Source organism: Rhinopithecus roxellana, chromosome 18, assembly GCF_007565055.1.
Source record: "Rhinopithecus roxellana isolate Shanxi Qingling chromosome 18, ASM756505v1, whole genome shotgun sequence".
NCBI classification, from domain to species: domain Eukaryota; kingdom Metazoa; phylum Chordata; class Mammalia; order Primates; family Cercopithecidae; genus Rhinopithecus; species Rhinopithecus roxellana.
The window spans coordinates 21,641,068-21,653,882 of NC_044566.1; the positions used below are offsets into that span (position 1 = coordinate 21,641,068).

At 35.3% G+C, this 12,815-nt stretch overlaps 1 pseudogene; it reads left to right on the plus strand.

The window, feature by feature from the left end:
- Positions 1 to 2,382: 2,382 nt before the first annotated feature.
- Positions 2,383 to 12,815, plus strand: part of LOC104677777 — a 44,496-nt pseudogene continuing 34,063 nt past the window's right edge.

Below are 12,815 nucleotides of genomic sequence, written 5' to 3' on the forward strand. Positions count from 1 at the left end.
GTGATCCACCTGCTTCAGCCTTCTGAAGTGCTAGGATTACAGGCATGAGTCACTGTGCCTGGCCAAGTTCTAGGACTTTATTTATTTATTTATTTATTTATTAGAATTTCTCTCTCTCTTCTCACATCATCCATCTGTTTTCTCTCATTACTTTTTTCCCATTATTTCTTTTAACATAGTAATTATAGTTATTCTAAATTATCCATCTTATAATTTCAATATCCGTGCATTTTCTGAGTCTGGTTGTCAGGGTTGCTTTTCTCTTCAGATTATATTTTTTCTTGTCTTTTACAATGTTTTGCAAGTTTTTCCTAAAAGCTGGACATGATGTATTGGGTAATGGGAACTGACATAAATAGGCATTTAGCACGAAGTTTTATGTTAATCTGGGTAGGAGGTGGGTTGGGTTAAAAGTTTTTTTGTAGCTGTAGGTGCTAAAATCTACAAATTTCCCTAGTGTCCTTGTTGTTGTCTCCCTCTTGACTTTGGGTTTTCTAATCATTTTTCTCAGAAAGAATCTGTGTCTTCTTTCTCTTTTACCTATAATCCACTGTTATTATACTGGTGTCTTATTCTAGTTGGCTGTAAGGTGTGTAAGAGGAGGATACTCTATAATCATAAGAATAAATCTCAGTATTTTCATGAGCCTTCACAAGTGTTTCTCTGGAGATATAATTTCCTGCCTTATCTCTGATGCCTCTTTCATTTCCAGGCTGCAATGTTCCCAATGTATTTCATTTAAGTTCTTCCCCATTGTGACTATGTTTTCCCTAATGTTTTTCAAAAATGTCTGCAAAATGCTATTCACTTAACAGAAAATAATACAAAATAATGTAGAGATCCAGAACCACAGTATAAATGGTAATTCCTGTTAAAGAGCGGCTTCAATTTTTAATAAATGATTTTCACCATCCTTAAGAATTCCAAGCCAAGGTAGCACAATAGAAATAATGTCTCTGAAAGCCCCAGTTCTGTTCTATCAAGTAGCAGATTTGTATGAACTATTAAACATCATGGTACATTGCTATAGGGTATTTTTCTAACAATAAGTCATGTTTCAATGGATGTACCACGTTCTTAAATTATTTTTCTTACCATTGCACAGAAACCTGCACTCAAGCAGGGCTTTCAAATGAACAACCAGAACCAATGCTGCAATTTCTTGTTTCACTGGATTAAAATTATCAGGCACTTTTAAGATACCTATGTTTTTGTAATACTTACAATTTGACTAAATTTCAAATATCAAATAAAAATGTAGCAATTCTAAAGGAGGACAAAATATGACTATTTTATTCATAATTACATTATCTCCAACATTTTTGAATTATTGATACATCAATGAATTAGCCAAAAACATATGATTTAAGAATACATTTTAAACTGCAGGGCAAAGAACCTGTAATACAGATACACAAAGGAGTGAGATCAATAATATCACAAGGCATAAGTTCTACATGAGAAAGATATTGAGATTATATAGCTTTATTTAAATGAGGGGGATTGTTTTGGAAAAAGGTACTTGGATCTTCCAAAGTCAATTCAGGAAGATAGCATCACCCCGTAACATTCTTAACCACTTCTGGTTGATACAGTGGTTAACATATCAAACAGAGTGCTGTGTCATTTTCATCCCATTTTGGAAATTTCTCTTTTATATAGATTATCAGGATATCTGGGGTTTTTATCAAATCTGAACATTTATCAATAACCCACTCATAAAATAACTAGGTTTTATTTCTGGACTTGGGTTTTAAGCCAAGCAATCTGTTTTTTAATTTTCTTTTCTTTTCTATTCAGTCTTTCAAATAGCCTGTCTTCAGTTGTCACTTCAGGATATTTTTTAGTCTTATTTTATAAGTGGTCAGTCAATCATGGTGGTCCAATTCAGCAACCACTCTTAATGTAGGAATAAACCAGCATGGAGTGTCCAGTGTAGGTTTAAACCAGCAGCAGATGCAATATCAGTAGATTTTGATGCTGTTTTGTCAGAAGCTGATGTCACTCTTTAATCACAGAGTTTGGAAGGCTACGTGGTATTTCACTGTGAGATGGTAAGTTTTTGTCAATTCGTTGCAACCACTTTGAAAATCAGACTACTATATAGCCTTGCATGACTTTGCTGATTAGACTGTCAGCTCACCTGTTTTTAACTTTCCTTCTGCATTTTTCTGAGAAGCTAATAGCGTGAGTAAAAGCAAAACCAGTAGTTCCATTCTCTTTCATTCCAGCCAAGTATAAGGTCTCTGGGCTCCTCTGTTTGGCAATTTTTCACTGTAGCCTCTCTAAAAGGCATTTGACTAAATAAGTCACACCGGTAGTGATAACACCCTCATCAACCCAGGCACAGCGGTATTTCTGATCAAGTCCATTACAGGGACGATGCGGGGAAAAGGTATTTTTTTCTGTTGGCAAGAAGTTTAACCTCACACAAACCTTCATTTGCCCCCAGCAAGAAAGAGATTTATCCCCTGTCTAATGTCATAGGATTTTGCCAATAGACTATAATTTGTTTGGCCCCTTCATCCAAGCATCAAGATCTTCATTTTACAGTCTAGTTAAAATTTACTAATTAAGGGTCATAATTTAGTGCAAGGACAAATGTGTCTGAAAAGGTGTTACTGACCCTTTATGTTTACAGTGCAGTCCTATAAACCTTGATTGCTCTATTTAACATAGAAAAGAGACAAATTGATTCATCTGCGACCACTAGGACTTGAACTATCTAATGGGTATTAATGTCTCTTGTATCCCCTAACCAATTAGATTTTTCTTTTGGCTAATTAATTTTTATAGGGCCCATAAAATCTTCTTACTCTGGGGATTGTAGGCAAGTTTATATCAAAAGGCATTAGAACACAGGGAATAAAATCAAAGCATGTTGAGTTGAGCTTATATATCTCCAGTTATTTGTTATTCACAGTGTATTCATTTACGTAATTGGTTAAAATATATATGGTTAAAATATTTCCGTACCAAGGTAAAATTTCTCTTACATTGACCATAACCTCTCCCATCTGGGGTACTCATTAATTAATCAATTTGGCTGAAGGATGCATATTTTCTCATTCTGAGCATCCTGGAATGTTCTTTCTAATAAGCTGACACCTGATGTTTTCATCTGGTGGAAGGTCAATTTGCAACTTGCTTGATGAAGTAAATGTTGTATAGGACATCAAAACAATCCCAAACATTATAAAATAAGTTCCTTTGACAAAAAATAATCACAAAACTAAACAAAAATAATATATTGAAGGGAACCATAATGGGGTTCCCGTTAAGGAGCAATTTTTCTTATCTCTCTAGTAAAGACATTTCAACTTCCCTAAGTATTGTAAACAGAGTTAATGTAGGGTAGTAAATACACCTAAATGTCTCAGCTGGGTTCCTTCTATTGGCTGTAGTCTCTGCACCATTAGAAATTATATCACATTGTTATGAGGATTTGTATAATAATAATTGAGGGTTAAACAGGTAAGTTGAGTTCCTATTCTATTTTTATTTATTTTTTTTTTTTACCATTACAAAGCTATGCATCTGCACTGCAGCTGTATGGCCTCAGAAGACTAACACAAATATTGTTTCTCAACAATTGTTATATGGTCAAAGTCTTACTGCTGTGACATCCCAGATGAGGGCTAGGTGAGGGGCAGGTAAAGGATGCTCCCTAGGCAGCGGCTTGTGCAGCAAATGGAGAGTGTCGCCATTCCCTGAGATAAGACACCTACTCTTAGTATAACTGGAGATGAAAATGACATGGCAAGTTCTGTATATGTAAATTTTGAGGTGAAATTAGCAAAGATAAATATTCCATAGGTAAGCTGGTGTTCACTATTTGAGAGATATGAGTATATGCATGCTAGTTGAAATTGTAGAAATGAATGAAGTTCCACAGGAAGATTAAGTAGAGTAAGAATAGAATGTTTTGTTTTTTACTTAGTTTTTATCTTTTCTTAACCAGGTCCCGTGAGATAAGTACATCTCAAGGTTTAAGACAGTCACCATTACAATGAACTAATCTCCTGTGTAACTACAGTGGTATTAGCTATGTTGACACAAATAATTTAGAATTAATGTCATGACAACTTACATGAAATACAAAGAAAACCCTTCAACAATGTAATTCTAAATATCACTGTCTATTTTGCTATAAATTTGTAGATTTTACTTCTATATATATGTAATTAATTAATTAATTTGTTTGTTTGAAACAGAGTTTCACTCTTGTTGCCCAGGCTAGAGTGCAATGGAACCATCTCGGCTCACTGCAAGCTCTATCTCCTGGGTTTAAGTGATTCTCCTGCCTCAGCCTCCCTAGTAGCTGGGACTACAGGCACCCACCACCATGTCCAGCTATTTTTTTGTATTTTTAGTAGAGACTGGGTTTCACCATGTTGGCCAGGCTGGTCTCGAACTCCTGACCTCAGGTGATCCACCCGCCTCGACCTCCCAAAATGCTGGGATTACAGGCATGAGCCGCCGTGCACGGCCTCTATGTATATTTTAAACCCAACAGTATATTTTGTGTCTCAAACATGCAAATGTCTTTTAAGTAAATTAGGACAACAAATAGTATTTTATATTTGTGCATATTTATTGTCACTGGTGTCCTTTAATATTTACCCTACATTCAAATGTCCATCACGTTCCATTTCCTTCATCTTAAAAACCTCCCTAGAGCATTTGTTTTAGTGAAGGTCAACTGTTTTCAAATCCTCTCCAATGTGGTCTGTCTGAAAACGCCTTTATTTACTTGCATTTTCTAAGGATATTTTCATTAAATATATGATCCTGAGTTTGTTCTATCATTGTTCAGCACTTTGTGCTTTTTTCATTAACCTCTCAGAAGTAAACCATCATTCATTTAGTAGCTTTCCTATGTATAATAGGTCATTTTTAGCCCTCTTCGGGCGTTTTCAAAAATTTTATTATTTTATGTTCACCATTCAATTATAATGTGTCTAGGTATGACATTATTTGTATTTAAAATGCTTACAGTTAATCAATCTTGGAATTATAGCTTTGATGTTTTAATTTTAAATTTTGGGAACATTTTGACTTCACTTCATTAAATATTTTTCCCCCTTTGCCTCTGTCTCTGTCCCTCTCTCTTTCTTCCCCCAACTCCCTTTCTTTCCTTACTGAGTATCACTGATGCTCTGTTTCTTTATTTTTGACTATTTTCTCGCATTCCTGCCAATCAAACAATTCCTACCAATATATCTTGAAGTTTATTGACTCTTATTTCTGTTATCTCCAATCTGCTGTTATGTTTATACAGTAAATTTTCAATATCAGATAATATATGTAGGTTCCATCTGGTTCTTTTATATCTTATTATTCAGTGTTTTAATTTTGTCTAAACCAAAGTTACTGGTAGACTTTTTTGACCCTTTCAGTGTGATTTTAATTTTTGTTGGAACTTGCTTATTTTTGTTGTGTCTTTAGTCACTTTTTCTTATCCAAGGGTGTAAGTCCTTACTGCTAAGGCATGACTTTTCTGAGGTGTCTGCTGAATGTGCAGTGTACACAGTGAGGTCTCTCTAGCCAGGCTGGGACAGGATCCCTGCACTTCCCAAGCCTGCATGACCTCTGACACCTCTGCTTGGCTCCCAGTCCCTCAGAAATAACTCATCAAAAAGCCCCAGGAACATTCACCCTGCCTGCGTGCAGCTAATTCCCCAGCCAAGAACCAATGGTAACCCCTGCTCACCCTCTGGGGCTTCAGCACTGTGTAGTCATGTTCCCTCTCATATTCTGCCCATAAATTCTAGCTTCAGTAGCACCGAAGTCCTGCATTTTCAGTTCAGCAAAACTGCATACTACATTTAAGCACGACGCCCCAGCTCACGGACAGTGTGTGTGTCTTTTTCTTCTTCTAAGGATCACAATCCTGATCTGGATGCAATCTAGTGTCTGAAAATAGCTTTGTCATTATTTTTCTAGATTTATGGTTGATCTGATAGGAGGGAAAACTAGGGTAAGTTATTCCAGTGTGGTTGTACATTCACATCTCTTGTAAAATTTTTTTTTCCTACATGGATTTCATAATTTGAATCTTTGAGTTGCAGTCTTTGATGAAAATTACGAAATCCTTAGTTAGTATTGTAACCACATACAAGTCCCGGTGCTCACTGCCTGAGAAGCCTATTAAAAGGTAAGGTTTAGTGAAGGGAAAGCAGCTTTGTTAATCAAATAGCAGTTTGGAAATGGCCTGGCTCATGCCTCTAAAACACAATTTCGAATGAATTTAAGAAGAGAAACTAAGTATGAGAAGCACACGAGAATGGTCCAGGATATGGGGTCTGCATGTGTTGCTTCAATAACCAACTTGAGTTAGTGTCCATCTGAAGTACAGGCTGACACCATCTCAGCAATGACTGGGTTGTAGCGTAATCGACTTGAAGTGATCTCTAAATGGGAGGAAATTCCCCAGCTGAGTATCCAGTCCTGGTTCATTTCAATATTAACCCTGGAAATTTTAAGGCAGCAAATAATTAGATAACCAAACGCAGTGCCAGGAAGGGAAGGGAAGGATTTTTGAAGCACATCTCAAAGCTAAGACTAGAGAAGCAGAAAAATGTTTAAAAATGCATCTTGAATCTAAACTGCCTGGTTACATTATGTCATCAAATATTATTTCTGTGCCAGATTTTTATGCTCTCTCAAAATATGGTTATATTAGATTTGTCTCACTATCTACTGTTTCTTGCTCTGTCTTCTGAAGTTGTCACTGGTTTTCCTTTGTTGCATTATTTGTGTTGAATTAAGAAGAATCTTTTAGCTTGTTAATTTTCAAATTTGTATTGGAGGCTATTTTCACTACAAATTATCTAAATTTTTTCAAATATGTTGTATATTCTTTATATTTTCCAGTTTTGAGCTACAATTGTGAATATTCTTTTACCTTCTTGAAGTTAAACTGAAACAGAATTATATTTATATTAGTGCCTGTGTCTTAGCATTCCAATATCAGAAAGCAACTTTTGTTTCCCTAGACATGGAGGCTGTCAGAGCCCTCTGCAAACTCAATCGTCTTTCAGAATAGGCAAAGGGCTCCACAATAAATGTGGCTCCAAATACTAAGTTCCCATTTTTTGTGTGTTTTTGTGTTCTATCATTGTTGGTTCAATATATAGGTAAGATTTTTCCCAGGAATCTTTATGTAGTGCCTCATATACATTTTATTTATTAATACAGCTATTATGTTTACTATATTTTTAAAATATTTATTTAATGGACAAATGATATGAACTGATGTCATGCCGGAATATATAGAAAAACAATGGCATGATAGTCCATGAAAATGTACTCAGTACAATTAGAAGTAAGAGAAATACAAAATAAAACTACAATGAAATACCACTGCACACCCTCTGAATTAATTTAAAAACATTACAGAATACCAGTAAACATGTGAAGCTATAGGAACTCTTCTGAATTACTTGTTGTTGTTTAAAAATTGAGGACCGGAAGCAGTGGCTCATGCCTGTAACCCCAGCACTTTGGGAGGCCGGGCAGGAGGATCACAAGGTCACGATATCGAGACCATCTTGGCTAACATGGTGAAACCCTGTCTCTATTAAGAATACAAAAAAAAAAATAGCCAACTGTGGTGGTGCACACCTGTAGTCCCAGCTACTTGCAAGCCTGAGGCAGGAGAATCGCTTGAACCTGGGAGGCAGAGATTGCAGTGAGCCGAGATCACGCCACTGCACTCCAGCCTGGGTGACAAAGTGAGACTCTGTCTCAAAAAATTAAAAAAAAAAAGTTACATGTGTTTGATTTTTAATGATATTGAAAACATACTTTTTACATTTATTTTCTAGTCATTTGGTGCTAATATATACATATTCAATTGATTTTTGAATGTTGAATGAAATTAACATTAATTCTAAATGTTTAGATTTTTTTATTTTGTGCATATATAATCATGTACCTGCTAATATTAGTTTTTTTCTTTCTGAAGTTAATACATTTATTTCTGAGATTTATACATTTTATTTATTTTAATTGCTATAGTTCCCAGAGTAAGAATACTAATATAATGTTGGTATTCTTACTATATCAACAATGGAATTGTTGAGATGGACAACTTTATCTTGCTTTTGTGCTAGTATGGAAAGACAGAGACATTATATTTTTATTTAATTTTCTTGCCATTAAGAAATAAATGATTAACAAAAGTTGAATTTTGTCAAGTAATATTTTCTGTACCTATTAAGATAAACTAAGTTCTTCCTTTTATTTTAACATAATAATACATTTAAACACATTAGTACATTTGATATTAACACACTAATATGTGATAATAAGGTAAATCATAATGATTTAATTTCAAATGTTGAAACCTTATGTTTCTAAAGCAAGCTCCGCTTCTCTATTATATATTATTTCTTCTGTATATTGTTACATTTGTTTTGCAAGAATCTTCTGTTTATGATATTTTGCAACATTGTTTTCATCTGTGTTCAAGAAAGATATTAACCTTTAATTTTTCTCTAATATCCTTGTCTGATTTTGCTTTTCTTTTTTTTTTTTTTGCTCTTTCACAAAATGAATCAGAACATTTTCTCTCTTTTCTATTACCTGGAACACTTATATAAGATCAATATTATTTTTGAAAACTGTTTAGATAGTCCCTAGTGAGTATATTTGGAGCTAGAATTTTCTTTGTGAAATTTAGAAACTGAAATGTAACTATTTATATTTTGAATTTATTTTTTGACTGGGTGTGTATTTTCCAAAAGATTTGTCCATTTCTTGTCATTAGAAGACATGTTGTAATAAAAGTAGACACAATCCAAATATTGCTCAGCTGGTGAATTGATAAACTGAAGTATATTCGTACAGAACAACTCAGAAATTTAAAAAGGCTAAATCATTGATATTTGCAACAACATCGGAGAATCTTAACTGCTAGAAGGCAAGGGAAAGAAGCCATCCTCCAAGCCTACATATGGTATGATTTTATTTATATGATATTCTAGAAAAGATCAAACTGTAAGGAAAGTGTTTTTGAGTGACTGAGATTGGGAGGAATGGGCATACAAGAATTTCAGAAACTCTTGGAATTGTTCTTTGTATTGGTTTTGGTCATGATTACACTACTATATACATTTTTTTTAACCTTCGAATATTATATACTGTAAAAGAGTGCATTTTTCTTTATGTAAACGATATTTTTAATATAAAAAAGTACAATGAAACAAAAACCCTATGCTTTGAAGTTATGCTTAACATCTTGTCAACTGTAGTATCTGTCATGATATTTCCTTGTCTCCATCATTTATCAGTCTCTATGACATTTCTTTTCTTATTATAATTTGGGTTAAGTAATATATGTGACACTTGAACATTATGAGGCCAATGATGATTATAAAAATTGTAAAGTTGTCTGGCTTTATTTGCTTGCTTTGGAAACTCTAAGAAAAGGAAGTAACAGGTTTAGGTCAGCCAACTCTCAAGCCATAACATGCTCTGAAAAGCAGAGGAGTTCTTGGTAGCATTAAGGAGGCATAAAACTCTTATAGCCTCAGGCCTGACTGTGGTGAAAATCAGGCCAGGAATTCAAAGGTAAGGGTAGGAAAGCTAATAGGAGATTGAACGCTAAACCATGATACATATCCTAGGTCAAAAATAGTGTCATGATTGGTATGAGCACATACCCTTATTCTGGTATGTGAAATTTTGGACAGCAGACTGAGAATTTTGAATGCTCAGGTTTTCTTGAAGCTTCTGTTTAAGTAGCTACTTTATTTCTTTGTGAACAAGAGCAGGTTCCCCTTATCTCAAAACCTTGCAAAGATCACATTTGAAGAAGTTGCTTTACCAGATGACACTTTTCCTCTTCCTTTCTCCAATTTACTAAAGAGAATAATTCGCATTGTTTTTAGACCAACTGTTCTGTGCAGGAGACGCATGAGGGGAAAAGAAAAGGTATACTCAATACTTTTAAGGGTAAGCAGCCTTTATGCAAAGTATATGGCAATATAGATATAATAAGCAAATGATATAATAAGCAAACTGATATGGAAAGGGGAGAAGGGAAAAGATAATGTATATATTTACACTCACTATACTATGGAGAAAGCATCACCAGACCGAGAAGCAACAGCTTGGGCTCCAGAGTCAGACACTACACTCACCCAACTATGAAGGATTCATCACCAGTCCAGAAAGCATCAGCCTGAGCTCCAGAGTCAGACACTGCACTCACCAGATTATAAAGGATTCACCACCAGACCGGGAGGCAACACCTGGGCTCCAGAGTCTGCCACTCATCCGTGCACAGACAAGAGAGGTCTCATGAAGCTTTGGCGCAGTCTGGGACCCTAGTTCTTTTTGTAACGAGTTGCTTGGCATGAAGCCCAGTCACAAGGGCCCTTCCCAGCTGGGCTCAAGGAACACAAAAAGGTCAACTTGCTTTTGTGACTGCCTGTTGTTTTTCAATAACTAACATATAGGAATAGATTGAAATAGAGACTTCTAAGAAACAGTGTTGGATGAATGCCTCAAGGGGCTCATACAGCTTGTTCCAGAACTTGGTGACCATTGTTTGTGTCCATGTTTAATTGAGTTTAAATTTAATATTTAACTTCTCTTCCACACCAACCTCTGTGGAGAGAATCTGTATCAAGTAAGAAGTAATGTAAACTCCAGAGGAAGTCTAGGGCATTGCTATCATGTATTGAGATGAAATTTAAGAAAATATAGTTAGTTTTCAAAAGATATTTTTTAGAAGTGGCAGAATGTAAAGTTGGATGGCAAAAAAAAAAAAAAAAATTAAGCTTACTTTTATTCTTCCATTATACAAGATTTAATTTTAGCCAGGATATTGGAGCTGTGCTAACATGTTGCCAGAATGACTTATTGAAGTTTGGATATGATGAGCTAGATGGACTTGACAAAAATGCCTTGCCATAGTATTAGAAAGAGTTGAAAAGCTATGGGGGTTGATATATTAGAAACAACTTTCCTGTGAGACCAGAGTCATCAACTGACTGACATCAACAACAGACAATCGCAAAAACAAGTTACTCAGGGGGGCTCAGAGGACCTGCCTTTCAAAACTGTTTGTCTTAGCATAGGGTCACCTCAAAAGCAGCAGCCATGGTTAGTTCATTCATGAGACTTTTGCAGCAGCACTTAAATGGCTAAAGAGGGAGGCTGGCTGACATTTAAGCTAGCCAGGTATACTATCCACTTGGCTGTCTCGTGCCTCTTTTTTTAGTGGATAATCTCTGGTCGAACGAAAGATCGGATATTTCGAACTCAGAAACACAGTCTGAATGCATCACCATTCTCAACATTTTCTTTTCTCTTTTCATTTGTTTTTCCTCCAAGTCCTCGATCAACCAGGCAACCTATTTACTATTTACCACCTGGGACTCCATCTTCACCTGTACCGTGGGTTGCTTCTCCCTGAATTCAGACAGAACGTCTATACACTTACCACTCTCAAATTTGTTCATATCCTTTTATCATCATATTATAGGCCCAGTCCCTGACTAGGTCAACTGCGACTATCAATGTATTATATCAATCCATTGATGAGCCAGACCCAATTAGTTCCTTCTTTGGCGATTGTCCTAGGAGAGACATTATGTGTCCACAAGCGCAAGCTGAGGAAGAGGCACCAATTCAACAGCTAGATGCTATGGGATCTAAGCCACCTACTTATATAATTTATTTTTAACTTCTGGATTTGTTTGGGCCTAATTCTGGACATGCATCTTCAACACACAATAGATTATAGCTGTTCCCATTCAACTGAGTGACTCAGTGAATCTGTGAAATTTTAGCTCATGATGCAAAATACCACTTGTTACTTAATGCAGGGTAATTAGAAACTGCTGCTTTCAAGAGTGATTGACTCTGTCATAGCATTATGTTGCCTCAGAATCCTAGAGCTCTTTCTGGAAGTCTTATTTTTTTTTTTTTTTAATGAGGATGACAAGTGGCCTGAGACACCACTTAGCATCCCCATTCTCTTTAGATCTTCTGCATCATATGACCCAAGTTGCAGAGCAGATTTCACAGCAACCTGAACCTCCTCCAGTAACCTTTCTCCTTTGAGATCTACTAAAACACATCTAAATCCAAGGCCTGTCTCTTATTAATTGTGAGACACTGAAAAAAATTACCATGTTTCATCAAGGCTCTGATTTCTGAATCATAAACATGATGAAGAAGACTGTCCTATCTTCTGAAGTTATTGAGAAGAAAATTATAGGCACAATATTTTTAAATGACATTTTACCACTGACATAATCTATAACAGTTTAAATTAAGCTATTAAAAAAATTAAGACTTGTCTCATTGGAGTCTAATTACTAAATCCAATTGATATTTTTCAGGATATATTTATTTTAGTTCACCTTTCAATAATTTCTTACTTCTTATCTTACTATGGATCCTTCTTTATTTTTTAAGGCTCTTTCCTTTAATGTGACCTAAAGAATCTTTGTTTTCTGGTTTTTCTTCTTCTCCAGAAAGTTATTTATAAGATAGTGGTAAGATTGTAATTTTTGGTCTCATTCTTTTTTGGTAGCCCTTCTTTCTCCCACACATAGAAAGAAGATATCGCTAAGGTTTCTGTCTGTGACCTTTTTCAAGTCTCAATCTACATTCTTCAACTTTGGATGATATAATATATGCCCAACATCTTGCTTTTTACCTATACATTGAAGACCTTCAAATTTATATCTCTATTCCAAATGTCTCTTCCCAGAAGCAAATTCACATGTCATTCAAGATCTTGCAACATTGTCTTACAAACTTCTCACAGTTTTACATGCAATTAGCAAAATTAT